The sequence below is a fragment of the Saccostrea cucullata genome, unplaced genomic scaffold, assembly GCF_032062105.1.
Source record: "Saccostrea cucullata isolate Sc308-1 unplaced genomic scaffold, CSIRO_AGI_Scuc_v1 ctg15109, whole genome shotgun sequence".
Taxonomy (NCBI): domain Eukaryota; kingdom Metazoa; phylum Mollusca; class Bivalvia; order Ostreida; family Ostreidae; genus Saccostrea; species Saccostrea cuccullata.
In genome coordinates, this window is record NW_026918445.1 from 1 (window position 1) to 14437 (window position 14437).

The window sequence follows — 14437 nt, forward strand, 5'->3', positions numbered from 1 at the left end:
AATACACACATAATGCTTTGTTTAAAGTAGGGAGTTTTTAAACAATTTTATAAACTAAAAGATATAAAACAGATCACCAACACTTCGTGAGAATGCAGAAGTAAATTTATTTGGTTGACCGGTTTCGACCAGAGACGATCGTCATCAGAATAAATATACATGGAAGAATTCTATATGAATAAGGATATGGAAATAACGAACAGTATTCAATCTCAACGTCCATTAAACAAATATACAAAACAAGAGCAGAGCAAACACGGACCTCCGAAACATCAGAGGTGGGATCAGGTGCCATGGAGGAGTGAGCATCCCCTGCTGACCGGTCACACCCGCCGTGTGCTCATTGTCATAATCAGGAAATAACGGAAAAAATCCGTAGTCAATTCAGTGTATAAATAATGGACTAACAATTGGTATGAAAAACGTCAGTCAGCATTTCATTCAATGATAAATTGTATTTGCTGACAAGGTCATTGTATCGACCATAGAATTTACGAAATGATGACTTTAAACGAGACTGTTGATATTCTTGTTTCATCAACTTGCTTGTCAATAATTTACCTCGTTTAAGAAATTGTTCATACGTAGAGCATGCTCTTGCGTATCGAATCAACTGAGATATAAATACTCCGTATGCAGGTGATGAAGGTATATTGCTGCATAAGTAAGGGAAGTTGACGATAGAAAAGTTAAAGTCATCACGTTTATCATATAACTTGGTTGTTAGATTACCATTTGTGTCTTTTTCAAGTAAAATATCCAAGTATGAAGCAGATCTGTTGGACTCTGTGGTATCTTTTATCTCAAGCTCACCAGGATATATCGTGTCGACGTAGGAATGGAAATTATCATTATTAATTGACAATACGTCGTCGATATATCTAAATGTCGAGTTGAAGGCCACAGCAAGTGTTTTTTTCTTTTCACGCAAAAGATTTTGCATAAATTCTGCTTCATATGAATATAAAAATAAGTCTGCTAATAACGGAGCGCAATTTGTACCCATGGGAATTCCAATAGATTGTTGGAATACCTGGTCTCCAAAAACCACATAGATATTGTCAATCAGAAACTCAAGCATCTTCTTGATGTCAACTTCAGAGTACTTATGTGTACAATCAGAATCTGAAGTTTAAAAAAATGCGGACGTCAAAAGAACTTGCAGACTTAAATTTTAACATTAATATTTAACAAGCATAATCATATGAAATTATTATAAAACTTTGCATAACATTGTTTTTTCTTAATAATTAATTGAACAGTCCATATATTCCGTGGATGGTTATTGTTCTATTATGTAAGGACTCCAGTAATTCATCTAGGCAGACAGATTCATTGGATACGGACTTTACTGGTGAGTACGCTTGGTATTTATTTGCTTGTTTAATTTTGAAAATTGGAGTTTTGGTTGATTTCGGGTGGCTCTCAAATGGCAAGACATATTTCTTTGTGGTATCTCCGCTATTTCCCTTGGATTTGTATGAAATGCGAATATTAAGGATTCTCCGTATTCTATTTGGGGATGGTCCTTCATAATGTGTCTTTTAACAACATCTTTGCGGCAGTATGATTTTTTGCATATTCGCAGTAATAACTGATGATCGTTGGGTTGTGGATAAGTTTGTAGTGTCTTTTTAAATTACTTAAATCCTTGAATTTGCGTTCACATTTTTTGCAGCTAATGTAGACTTTCTTTAGTTGCGGATTATTTGGGTTATCTGGGTTCATTGTTTTGTATTTTATAGTAACTGTAGACCATATATCAAGTACTCATAACGGACATGTTTTATTTTTCCACACGTTTATGATAAAATTATAGCGTGTAGAATGAATTTTAGTCGCCTGCAAAACAGATCTAGAGCAATACTACAGGATCACTTTACCCGGAGTCTGTCCGTCTGTTTCACCCAAAATGTTTAGAACAGAGGCACAGATTTCATATTTCGCAAAGAAATACTTGACACCCTTGCTTTTGTAAAATGCAATGGTTACCGACCTTTTAACCTTTGTCACTTTCCTTACCTAGATAATTGCGCCCTTCAAAAGATAATTCTAAACTTCATGTATTTCGCATGTGCATTTTCTCATATAACTTTATGAAAAATACATTCACAGTACCTGACCTTTAAGCTACTGTATAAATACAGAGGACGATTTATACAAAAATGATCGAATCCCATGACATGGCATGCCTGTAGACAAAAAGTGTGCTAGATTTCAAGCATACGCAATGCGAAGTAGCGACAGAGAAAAATTTGGTACGGAGAAACGCCCGCATAAAAGTATTGAAAGAACTGAAAACCGGGCTTTAATTGCTTGAGTATATTATCTGATCCGAAATTAGTACATATTCAATTCTTTTCCTTTTGGCCATCGATTTTTAACAGGTAGAGTTTGTATGATTATGATGTAAAACAATATCTCATATACCAGAAATTAAAATTAATAGTCCAGACTCAAGATATGTTATAATTTTAATAACATACTATTCCCAAGAAATTCTCGCATATTTTCTATTCAATAAGCATTATTTTTCTAATAATTTAAAAATTCAGTCTTGGAATAGTTCAGATAATGCACATGTGCATTTTTGGGACATTCTTTTAGATTCAAACAAACAGTACTTTTATCGCCAACTACATGTAGAAACACTGATACATGTACATTGTCAAGCGACTTCACGCATGTTAATTCTTAAAATTCCAATTCACTATACTATTAATTTGCTGAAAATAAAAACAGAATATAACCACTAACATAACATCGACGAAAACGATATGAAACATGAAATTCTTCAACAATTTCACTATTTCGAAAAGCCCGCACTACAGAAAATAGTTCGCTTACAATATGCATTCAGCAGTGTACAGTATGTTCACATATTGTTATATCACGACTATCCCAATACAGAAAATATCTGATTGTCATCTCCCTCGGGAGATGACACATTAAGATTGTATGCCGGAAGTGAAGTCCTAGTGTAAGCCTCCATTAATCTTTCGGGAGTCCTCGATGTTTTACAGAGTTCCAAGTAGCCTGTAAACTGGTTTTCTTTTAGAAGAACTAGCTTAGGAGTGTGTGATCTACTTTCGGTTTAGGCCTATTTGAAAGCCAAGGAAAATTTAGAAAAGAAGTACGATACTTATAAATATCTATAGTTTCGGTGTGTCGTATATATATTGATCCTCAATACTATGCCTTATTAAATTGGTAAGCCACACAAGGAGAATTGACAATGACGTGATTTCTATATATAGATTTGTTGACGCGAAGGGAAAACTGGTTCTCGCACAAAAGTAGATTCTGCAAAAAATTAACGAGGAGTGGTCAACACTAATTTTATGTTAATTTTTTAGTCTGTAATTGGACTTATTAAACTAATTCCTGTCAAACTTTAATGATAAGCTCCTTTTAAATGAATGATAATTATTGTTGATAATTCCGTATTGTGTTAAGAAAATATAGTTCAAGGAAAGTATTATAATTTAAGTAAATTGTAAACACCCAGAAGCACAAAGACCGCTAGAAAATAGAATGAAATTTCACTAAAAATCGCCTTGGGTGCTCTCGCAGACGTCCATGCTTTTCATATATATATTGCGGCCACAAAAAAACTGCCTACTTTACGGAGTTTGCTGAATTTAAGTCATTTGGGAACTTCAAGTGTAATAATCCATATATATTCATTGCATTTAAATATTTCCCCTTCTGTTTTATTTCTTTGACATTATTGATACCAAAGAGATGACATTTCAGGCTTTCTGGAAATCCAAACTTGTTTCTCTTTCAGTTTAATTCTCAAGCAAAAATATTGATCATTAACTTTTCCAACGATTGGGATGTTAAAAATGTTTATTTGAATATCGTCTCGCAAAGGGACTATTTTGTTTATCGGAAGCGTCTGCTTTGACGCTGTTTGGTTTTTTGTTTACTGTGCTATTTATAGTAAGACAGTCGATCAAGATGCCAAAGCCAGGACTTTGCTTTCAACAAAGCCCGGCTAAAAATGAATCCCACCATATGACATGCCTAAACAAAAAGGGTTCTTAAATTTCAAGCATCTGTGATGGGTTGCTGAGAAGTTGTTACGGACAGACAGCCACGCAAGGGTAAAGCAGTTTACCCTTTTATTTGGGAGGTATGATTAAAACATCCAAAACATCTTCCGTAGATCTCGTGTTTAATCTGTGGATGATATAACCTTATAACCTACATGTATAATTGGGTTGTTTTTAAGCTGACTCGTTACACACCGATTGTAAGTCCCTTAATTGTTTCTGGTCTTGACTTCGTATTATTCCATCTACCTGCACTATACTTAGGAACTGGCGGGAGTGACAGGTCAAAGGGGGATCTTTAATACTCCTCAGCACCTTACACTTTACCTCTGCAATTTACAGAGGTCTGTTTTATGGCCTATTCATAGATTTGAATTATAAAATTAATAGATTTTTTGAGATCGATTTCTGTTCGTTATCTTCGCCTATTTCATTAAAACCCGAGGACCCTTGTCACGACATTATTTGATTTTAAAGAGTCCCAGTTCAAAATTCATGTGTAAATGCCAATTAAAGATATAATTTTTTGTAAATCTATTTTGCAGAAACTTATTATATTATAGGGAGGTATAAACTGAGACGAAACTTTTCTGTTTACCATGTCTTCACGTGCTACATGCAGTCACTTCCTAGCCACATTTCCGTGAATAATTTACCTTATCTCGCTGTAGTCTCGCTAAATCCCGCCAGAGCTACTACCTGAGCTACTTTTAATTCATCGGATTTCATAATCTGCGGAACACCGAAAAATATATATACTAGTATACAACGAAAGCACAGTCATGCGTTTTAGCAAGAAGTGTTTCCCTTTTTCTTTATTTTCATATTGATCACCGGACACTGTATTATAATAATAACTTTAGAAATGAACATTATGGAGGAAATAATTCTGTAGTCGTTATTACGATTTTTCATCTCCTCATAGTATAATCTCTTCTTTTAACTCGTTATAAGGATTTCTTTTCACGAATTTAACATATAAATATCTTTTTTATAGCCTTAATTTTAACTTGCAGGGCGTATACTGTGCAAACAAATGCACTTTAAGTTGCCGGTTTAGTGTACCTTTAATCTAACAATATTCTCAAATTTCTTTAAAACATTTTTAAAACTAAATTTAAATTAAAAAGGAAGAAAAATGTACCTGATAATTTTTAAATTATGACGATAAGCAAAACATATTGTGGAATGTACAATAAATGATTAATAATTAATAACTTGGGGTCTACGAAGGCCATCGGAAGGGGTTTTGCGTGAGGTACTTAGTACATGAGGGAAATACATTGTATTTCGAAAATATAATTTTTGACCCACCCACCCCCTCGAAAAAAAATCATGTGCAACTTGATCAAGAAAATGAACGGAAACTTTTGGTGGAGCGACAGACAGACAGAACGAATCACCATGTACCCACTTAAAACACAGCATTTGGGAAGGGTAAGCCCGTCAACAGAAACTATATGCTATGCAAATATCATGAACCAAGTTTTATATGTATATAACTAACCGGTATATACTAGTAAATCATGCAGAATATGCATGTGGTGAACAAGAACACTTTGATAATTACTTCAATTTCAAATAGAATACATACATTGTTTAGATTAACATGCATCTAAAAATGAAAAAAAAGAGATGACATTCTAATTCAGTGAACTGGTGATTGTAGTTGCCAGCAAGTCTCAATTAAGAGGGGTGAAGGAACATAAAGTATGTTTTTCTAATTACTCACGGTAAAGTAGAGAGTTGTCTATAAATATACCGCGGCTAGAAGACGGCGATCTGTCGTTCTGAACACAGTGTAAGAGATCGGGGAGTTAGACGTGATTGATTGCATGGGGATAATTCAGCGAATTTGAAATAAAACTTCATTACAGTATATGGCATGTAATCCAATACGGACTGATATTACTTGAGATATAGCGATATACCAGAGAAAAGGCTAAAGCACCCATGCATAGAAGCCGCCTATGATACGGCGATGAGGAAGATAATCTTACAGTAGGAGATTTACACTGGTCATACCACTCAGAGGAAGGGCTATCATTCTATTCGCTTCTTTTTCAACAACAGGATTTTATTTCTAACTGGAGCACTACACTGTATAAGCGAAAGACATGGTAAGTCCTCAGTTGGTATTTTTTTCATTTTACATATATATGTCTTATTTTCTATGAAATCTTGGGTTTTTTTCCTCTATGTGCGGATATCGCTTAACAGCAAGCTTGCAGTCATCACTATTGTATCCAGATGTTATGATCAGAGGATGAGTAAAAGAAAACGGCAAAGAATTCCCCCCAACTCAACATACAGTGTTATAACGCTCTAATTAACAAAGGACATTTTTTAAGTATACCTGTTGCCGAAGGTCACGTGTGTTATCAAAACATCCACCTACATAAAATTGTACAATCATTGTAGGCGATTAATCTCATAAATTGTGGGCGATAAATTTCATACTTGTTAAAGACAAAAAATAAACATTATTAAATACTATTTACATGTATTTAATAATGATAAGGAGAACAATGGATTGAAAAAAGTAAGGTTACAATTTCCATTCCAGTTATAAATTTGGGTTTCTTTTCTTCCTATTACATGTGCCAGAAATTGCATGGGAATAAATTCTTACAACAGATTATTTATTACATATTACTTCAAGACAAAGTGCGACTCATATATACATCTACATTCTGGTTATAACGCAATGTTTGACTGGATCAAAAAAACTACTTTATATCGTATAAATTGGGTTGGCTGCTTCACAATGGCGTTGTATAAATAAAAATACATATATAAATCCGGCTGACGTTATGTTTAAATTTTGTACAATTTACAGTAATTTTTAAAGGGCAATAATCTTGTTGTTTTACACTAAATGAATGATTTCTAAATTATAAGAGACAGATTCAATAATATTTCAGGTGCAGGTTTTTGGGGTTTGAATTTCAATTTTCTGACGGTCAAAAAATGCGGGGAAAATAACAAACAAACAAAAAAAACCAAAACAAAACAAAACAAAAAAACCAACTATATCTTGATGAAAAATGTCATCTTCGCTAGCCAAGGGTTTCCGATCCGAAATCGTTGTAGAGTAGATTAAGGATCGGAAACCCTTGGCTAGCGAAAAATGTAAGCTTTTAATATCTTTTCTTCGTATTTGATGAAATATACGGAAGTTATTATAGATAATGAAGATTTGCATGCGTGATGGCATCTGTGATGATACTAAGACGGTAAAGGGTGAAGAAATTTTGTCTGCGTTTTCCGTGATCTATTAACAGAAAGGGAAAGATTGCTTAACTTATCGTTCATTTTCTTATTATAAAAGTTACCACAAATGACACATCAAGGACGAATAACTATTTGTTTCAAAAAAATTAAAATCAGAGTATCAAAGAAATAGGGTTATAAATCTATGAGCTCGTAAATATGCATACGTCATTTTCGATATTATTATCTATAGTATCAAGTCCATTGCATTTCTTACACCTGATTACTTTATTGTCATGGGTATCGGTGTGGAATGGCGACCCGTGTTCGTGCTGGTTATCTTCCAGTACCTTTGTTTACATTTTATTGCAGTTATGTGTATCTGTGTTTGTTTGTATACTGCACTGACCTGTACAACTATTCTAAGTTTCTTCGGTATCTTACTTTCCTGCATTATAAGAATTACAGTTATTTTCGTCGCCACCTAGTGCTTTTTAATTAGCACAAGTCTACACCGGTGTCGACTGATTACATTGAAAAGAGACTAAGTCAGGCACTTTATATAGGGGTCCTCAAATATAGCGAGAGTCCGATTGAATATGACGGACACATTCTGTTCAGCTTTTAATACGCTAAGAACAGCTAGAACAATATTAATAATTTTTAAACACAATACTTAAGATTACAAATAATTCAGTATTGTAAAAAAAAACATAGAACATTAATCATCTTCTGTAGAGATTTGAGCTAGGGTAGAACTATCATAGATTTTTGCACTTACAGCTAACTCCACCATTTAAAGATGGAGGACTGCATATATTTTAGCTGACAGGTACTCTGCAATTTCGGTCAGCATTTATGTTAAAGATTTATGAGAGAGAAAAAATCCCACTTAATACCTATTTTGTTGTAGTACGTTTGAAGTATCTTCTCTTGTGATGGGTAAAACTAGTCTTTTTCATTAGTAGAACATATTTTGCTTTCCCTTGCAAAATACAAATGTAAGTTCTCAATGATGTTTAGAAATCCAATTTAGAAGTTCGAAGAAGGGAGGGCATATTGCTTTGCTGCTGTCGGTCCACTTAGATTCCGTTTATTTTCTTCACAACCGTTGTACATGCGGAAATGAAAAGTATACAGATTTATCAGATTAATATCTAGATCAAGTTTTGTTTTGGATACGATCGCGCCATTTTTGACAGAGTTATGCCCCTTGGACTTAGGAAAAATCCAATTATTTGCAGTTTCTGTTCATTTTCTCCGCAGAGGTTGCACATTCGGAAATGAAATTTAGTATACAGATTTATCAGATAAATATCTAGGTCAAGTTCTGTTTTTGGTACGATCGGGGTGTTGCTAAAACGCGGAACGGAACGGAAAACGGAAAATTTTTGTCAAACAAATAAAATAGATTAGATATAAATCACATAAAAGAGCAATATTCTTGTTGCAAAAATCATTTCTGATAAAAATTAATTGTAAACTATTATATATTCATGAGTCATACACACCCTCCATGAAAAAAATGGTACTGAAAGAAATTCGCCCCCCTCCCTCCCACACAAACGAAATAGGATTTTCGAGTTTGGGCAAAGGACACATGCCCCTTATTTTGGCTTGTCAAATTTGTTGTATGTTGGAATTTTTTTACTGACCCCCCCCCCCCACCCTCTTTCAATTTGTTTCCAGTGTCAATGTCTGTAGAAAGTACTTATGATATTCAGATTATACACGCAGTGTCAAATTCGCGAATCATGAAAGGGGGAGTGGCAGTTTCGGGTCTGTGTAGTACACAGCAACATTAAAAATTGATCTATTAAACCTTTTATATATGTTGGACACAAAAAGGGAGCATCCTATTACAACTTCTCAGACCTTTCCGTTGAGCGGGAGAACAAACTCATTTTTACGGGGTCATTCATATACACCCCCCTCCCAAACATACACAAAAAATTTAACTTCATTGAATGCAAAGATTCTGTCTTATATCTTATCTCTTATATCATGAAAGTTTTCCAACTTTGTCTATCCAGAATTTAAATATATAGAAAGCGACTCTCTTTTGAATAAAATTTTATTAACTAGTGTGTATAAGAGATGTTTATTCGAGCTTGCCGTAAAGGTTTGCCCTAAACATAATCTTAATAATTTTATTTTTACATTTTATTTCTCTTTTCATGGTTCATCTAGATATCAAATATCCCCCCCCCCCCCCCAGTCAAAACCTATTTACCACGGAAATGCATGTTCGGTCAAGTTGACATCTTCACACTTTTTGTGAATGTAACTAATGTAGTATCAGGGACCTATATGTATACTAAGTTAGTATATAGGTCCCTAGTAGTATTAAAGTTAGTGTAAAAAAATTGTACTGAAAGATGTTGGAGTTGAAACTTATCCCCTACCCGACTCAAACAATTGTTTTCTTTCTGTGTTTTATCCCCCCCCTCCCGAACCAAACAATTGTCTTCTTTTTGTGTTTTTGCTTGTCAAATTCTTTTCAAGTTCGTTTATCCCCCCTTTTCAAATTCGATTCTAGGTGACTGTTATGTTAGCAATTTCCGTAAATAAGAGACTGAGCATGAAAAAATCAACTTGTTTTTAATAGTGGTGGATTGAATATGTACAAAATAAATCATTTATGATAAAATCTGTGTATTTTAAGTGATTTAATCCAAAATAATACATTCCGTTTTCCGTTCCGTTCCGCTTTCCGTTCCGTTTTCCGTTCCGCGTTTTAGCAACACTCGTACGATCGCGCCATTTTTGACAGAGTTAAGCCCCTTGGATTTAGAAAAATTCCAATTATTTGCAGATCTGTTCATTTTCTTCAAAGAGGTTGCACACGCGGAAATAACATTTGGTATACAGATTTATCAAATGAATATCTAGGTCAAGTTCTGTTTTGGGTACGATCGCACCATTTTTGACAAATGGCTCTTGGATTTGGAAAAATTCCACTTTGGGGGAGGGGGGCATAAGTGTTTTACAAACATCTCTTGTTTTGTAGATATAGCCAATATTTTTGAGGCTTTTCCCTGGAAGAATAAAACTGTCAATTTATAAAGAATTTTAAAAAAAAAAACTTGTAACGGTAGGTAAAAGTAATATTAATCAAGTTCCCCGAAATATGGTTGGGTCAAAGCAGATGATTCGAGGTATTGTTAGAAAATCATTATTATATTTTGCAAATTATAAATGTGTTTAAGAACCTTAATGACTGCGTGGATTTACGATTATCTCGATAAAAATATCACCTTAATTGTTTACAAAATTTGGATTCGTGTTTTGATAAAAAAAAAAAACAACAACAACAAAAACACTGTAAAGTCCCTTCAATTTATTAGATATCGTTGTATTAAAGCAGAACACACTACGTTAAAGAAAAAGAGATATCGATGTCCGTCATATTAGTCTCTCCAAGACTATCCCTCTCCGACGCTAAATAAGCTACAGCTTTTATTGTGTATTTCACTCCCTGGGCCTCACCAGACAGGATGTCCTTCCTTTCCGTTGTGATGTACTTGGCCGTGACAAAATTTCTTCTGTTTAAAATGTAACCAAATATATTCGATATATCAGTTGATTCAAAGAGAAATAATTACAAATAAACGTTAAATGGAATGAAAGGTATGAAATAGAAGGAACAATGTATGATACTTGTACCACGCTGCAGCAACAAGGTAAAAGCAATCAGGTGTAACTATTGCGAAGGGTCTACATACCACAGTGTCGATAACGCGATAAGAAGTTTTTTTTTTTGTTTTTAATGTTTTAAGAGCGAAATATATAGTCTCTTGTTCGGTTAATCAAAGTCTGTTCAAAGTTCCTTTTTTATAAATACAAATGGCATAATACATGTACACTTCACCAATCGAACGTTTTCTTGTGGTTCCAGCTAAAGTACAAAACGTCTTTAATTTGTGAATTTGAGGTGAAAGGACTAGATAAATTTTTAATCCGTTATCTTATCTTAGCATTTTGTATTAGATTTATATTAGCATCTAATTCATAAACCAATAGAGCAGTAGTATCATCGGACATGTCTGTTTTAAGTTACGGTGCTTGTTTTTCGTGTCAAAAATACATGTATATTTTCTTATATTTATGAATATATTTAAGATAAAATATTTGGTTTTCATTTCAGTCGGTAAAAGATGTATCCGAGGAGACACTGAAAGGTATGACAATTTTATCTCATTTCCTTCTAATCATCGTGGGTGTTGAGCAATATAGGAAGGATTAACCATCATCAGGGTGTTAATAATATTTCATGCAGCCAAAAATGTTCATATTTCGAATTCATTTACCATCTGATTTGTTATCAGGACAATGATGAAAATATCATTATATTCTATATACATTTAACGTCGAAATTTTGATATCTTCGGGGTTTCTTCTGGATCTCGTCGAGTTCGAAATGACAAGGTTATTCATATGAGAGTTATAAACTCACAATATTCAAGAGTAGATGTTTAAAGAAGTCAGTGCATTTTTTTTTTTATATGAATGAAAATAAAAATATAGGAAATATAATACTGTTTAGTGGAGTTTCATGGCGATATGACATGAAGTTGGTAAGTGGTCAATTCGGGCGTTATATGAACACGTGACCATAGGTAAGAATATGTAGGAAAAGCCGATAGAAATTTGTACAGCAGTACAAATTCCGCTGTGGGCCATAAAGAAATTTGAAAGCATTTATAACTATAGTAAAACTATGAATTTATCATCAAAGATATATAAAAAGACGGTAACTGTACATGTCTTGAAATAATTATATTTAAAACCCCTTGGCCAGCGCAGATAGATGTTGACTGGTGATTTCATGTAATTGTTACGCCATTATTTGCAATCTGCATTGTCTGGATTTTTCTGTTTGCCCGATAGACAAGAAGTACACCGTGGGTGATACCGGTCGACAAGGCATGCTTTGTTCTCTATGGTATCTGAGCCCTCTAAAGTTTTTGAGATCTGACCATGATTTTTTGAATTGTTTGAATTTATTTAAAGGTCTTTTGAGCGTGATATTTATAACATTTTCTTATCTTGAATATGTTTGCATAAAAAATTAAAGATGTTGTCAATTGCTTTACTAGCCATGCATTATTTAAATGTAGATTGGAGGGAAGCATTTGGTATGTTTGATAAAAATGGAGACAATTTGATAAGCGCTGGTGAATTGGGCACAGTGATGAGAAATCTAGGACAAAATCCGACAGACGATGACGTCAGGAAGATGATCAGTGACGTCGACATAGACGGTGAGGAATGCTGGGAGTTTTGGTTTGTCAAACATCATTCGATAAAATTTGATTCAACTGGACTTCATTCCAATTTATTTTGAAGTCTTGAAAAAAAAGAAACAACCTCTATTGATGTTTGTTATCTCATTTGGCATGCATATGACAGCCTAATTAAAATTTAAGAAAACAATAGATGAAGAGCTTGAATATAATTGTTAGTCCAATAAAGTTGAAAAAAATATTTCCTTTCAACAAATTAAATTAAACCCAGGACAAACATTTATAATTCTTAAAAATCTTAAAAATTTGAAACATTGATGTTGTTTTGACGTCACAAAGATGGACGCCTTGCGAGTAAAACGTCAAAGCTGTAAACTCTTCAACTAATTAATTGCATCTTAATCTAGCGATAACGGATTTTAAAATATAAATCACATTTGCAGATAGCCAGTCACCAGTTGCAATATGAGACGTACATGTAATTTTGTTTTTAAAATAGTAATTCATATCTTCCAAAACTGTAGCGTTTTTAGTTTCTTTAACCTTAATTGATCAGATCCCGTAATGCAAATAATGTGCAATTTACGACGAATTTCTCTACTTATTTCCAGCTTTGGACAATCAACAACCTTTCATTACCTAATACTCTAGACACAGTTTTTGCAGTTTAATTCATTCAATGATTAACATTCTTAGTGTCTCAATATTAATAATAAATTCTCGAGAGGGACGTTAATCAACAAACAAACAGTGCCCGGTCTTTCAAACACTATGTTTAGTACCATTGGCCTAGTTTTGTCTTCTGCTTTCACAAAGTTCCGCACATGTTCTTTTTTAGCTCGTCCGTCTGTCTGTAAACAACTTTTCAAAATGCTATTTTCCCATTTTTGCTCTGATTTCAATACAACTTGACACACTAGTAGACTACACTACGATACATAATTCTTGTATCGGTTTTTGATTTCGATGAACGGTGTTGTCATGGTTACTAAAAATAGAAATTTCTTTGAAATATTTTGAAAATGCTTATACTTTTATAGTTTTGGTCCGATTGCAATATAACTTGGCAGACTAGTAGACTTAACTGAGACTTAACGAAGATGCTTTATTTTCTATATTGGTTTTTATTTCGAAGAATGCTAGTGTTGCCATGGTTACTAAAATGGACATTTCTTTTTCAAAATGCTACAGTAACTCCTCCTGTAGTTTTGGTCATATTTCAATAAATCTTGCAAAGAAAATGACTGAACCACTGATCATTTTATTTTTGTTTCAAAGTTTCAAGGTCTTATGTTACTTTTCCTTCGTTATAAGTATAAACCGTTAGAGCTACAATCTTATCTTAGGGTAGGCGCAATACAGTCGTTCTATACAAATAAAAGTGTATGATACATGTATACATAATAAAAAGTGGTTGGGGGAATTACCCAGAAACCCTGGGATTAGATAAATAAATCAGAAAAAAAAACGAAAAAAAACCACGGCTTTTATGACGACTTTTTTTAGGCGTTCAAGAAATTTACGAGATTAAACATCACCTTTTCCGGAAAAAGACTACTATTATATGTCCATTGAGCAATAACGGATGTTATTTCCGCAAGAAACTACTGCGACATGGAACTTATTTTTGTTTATCTTTTCCCCTGTGATGGGCATGTCATTTTCTTTGTTTATATCATCAATACAGGTTTCTTTTAAACACAAATCTTTGCTTTTTCGGGGGATGGGTTTGTCAAAGTAAGATTTTTTTGCAGGCTACTCCTTTAAGATTATTTTCAGTATTTTAATGCTAGAATAAGAGGAGGTATTATTTACATTTAGAATTGTATTTCTCATAATATTTTTTTCGATCGGAAAAAGAGCAACCCCCTCCTCCCCCTTGAAAAAACTACCACTTTAAATTAATTAAATGGTCTTTTG

The 14437-nt window shown here is 33.6% G+C and overlaps 1 long non-coding RNA gene across 1 annotated transcript; it reads left to right on the plus strand.

Annotated features, from left to right (window-relative positions):
* Positions 1–5715: 5715 nt before the first annotated feature.
* On the plus strand, positions 5716–12546 carry LOC134266280 (uncharacterized). The gene is made up of 3 exons (XR_009991939.1): positions 5716–6178; positions 11419–11452; positions 12392–12546. It is a non-coding gene; the product is annotated as an uncharacterized LOC134266280 (long non-coding RNA).
* Positions 12547–14437: the final 1891 nt, after the last annotated feature.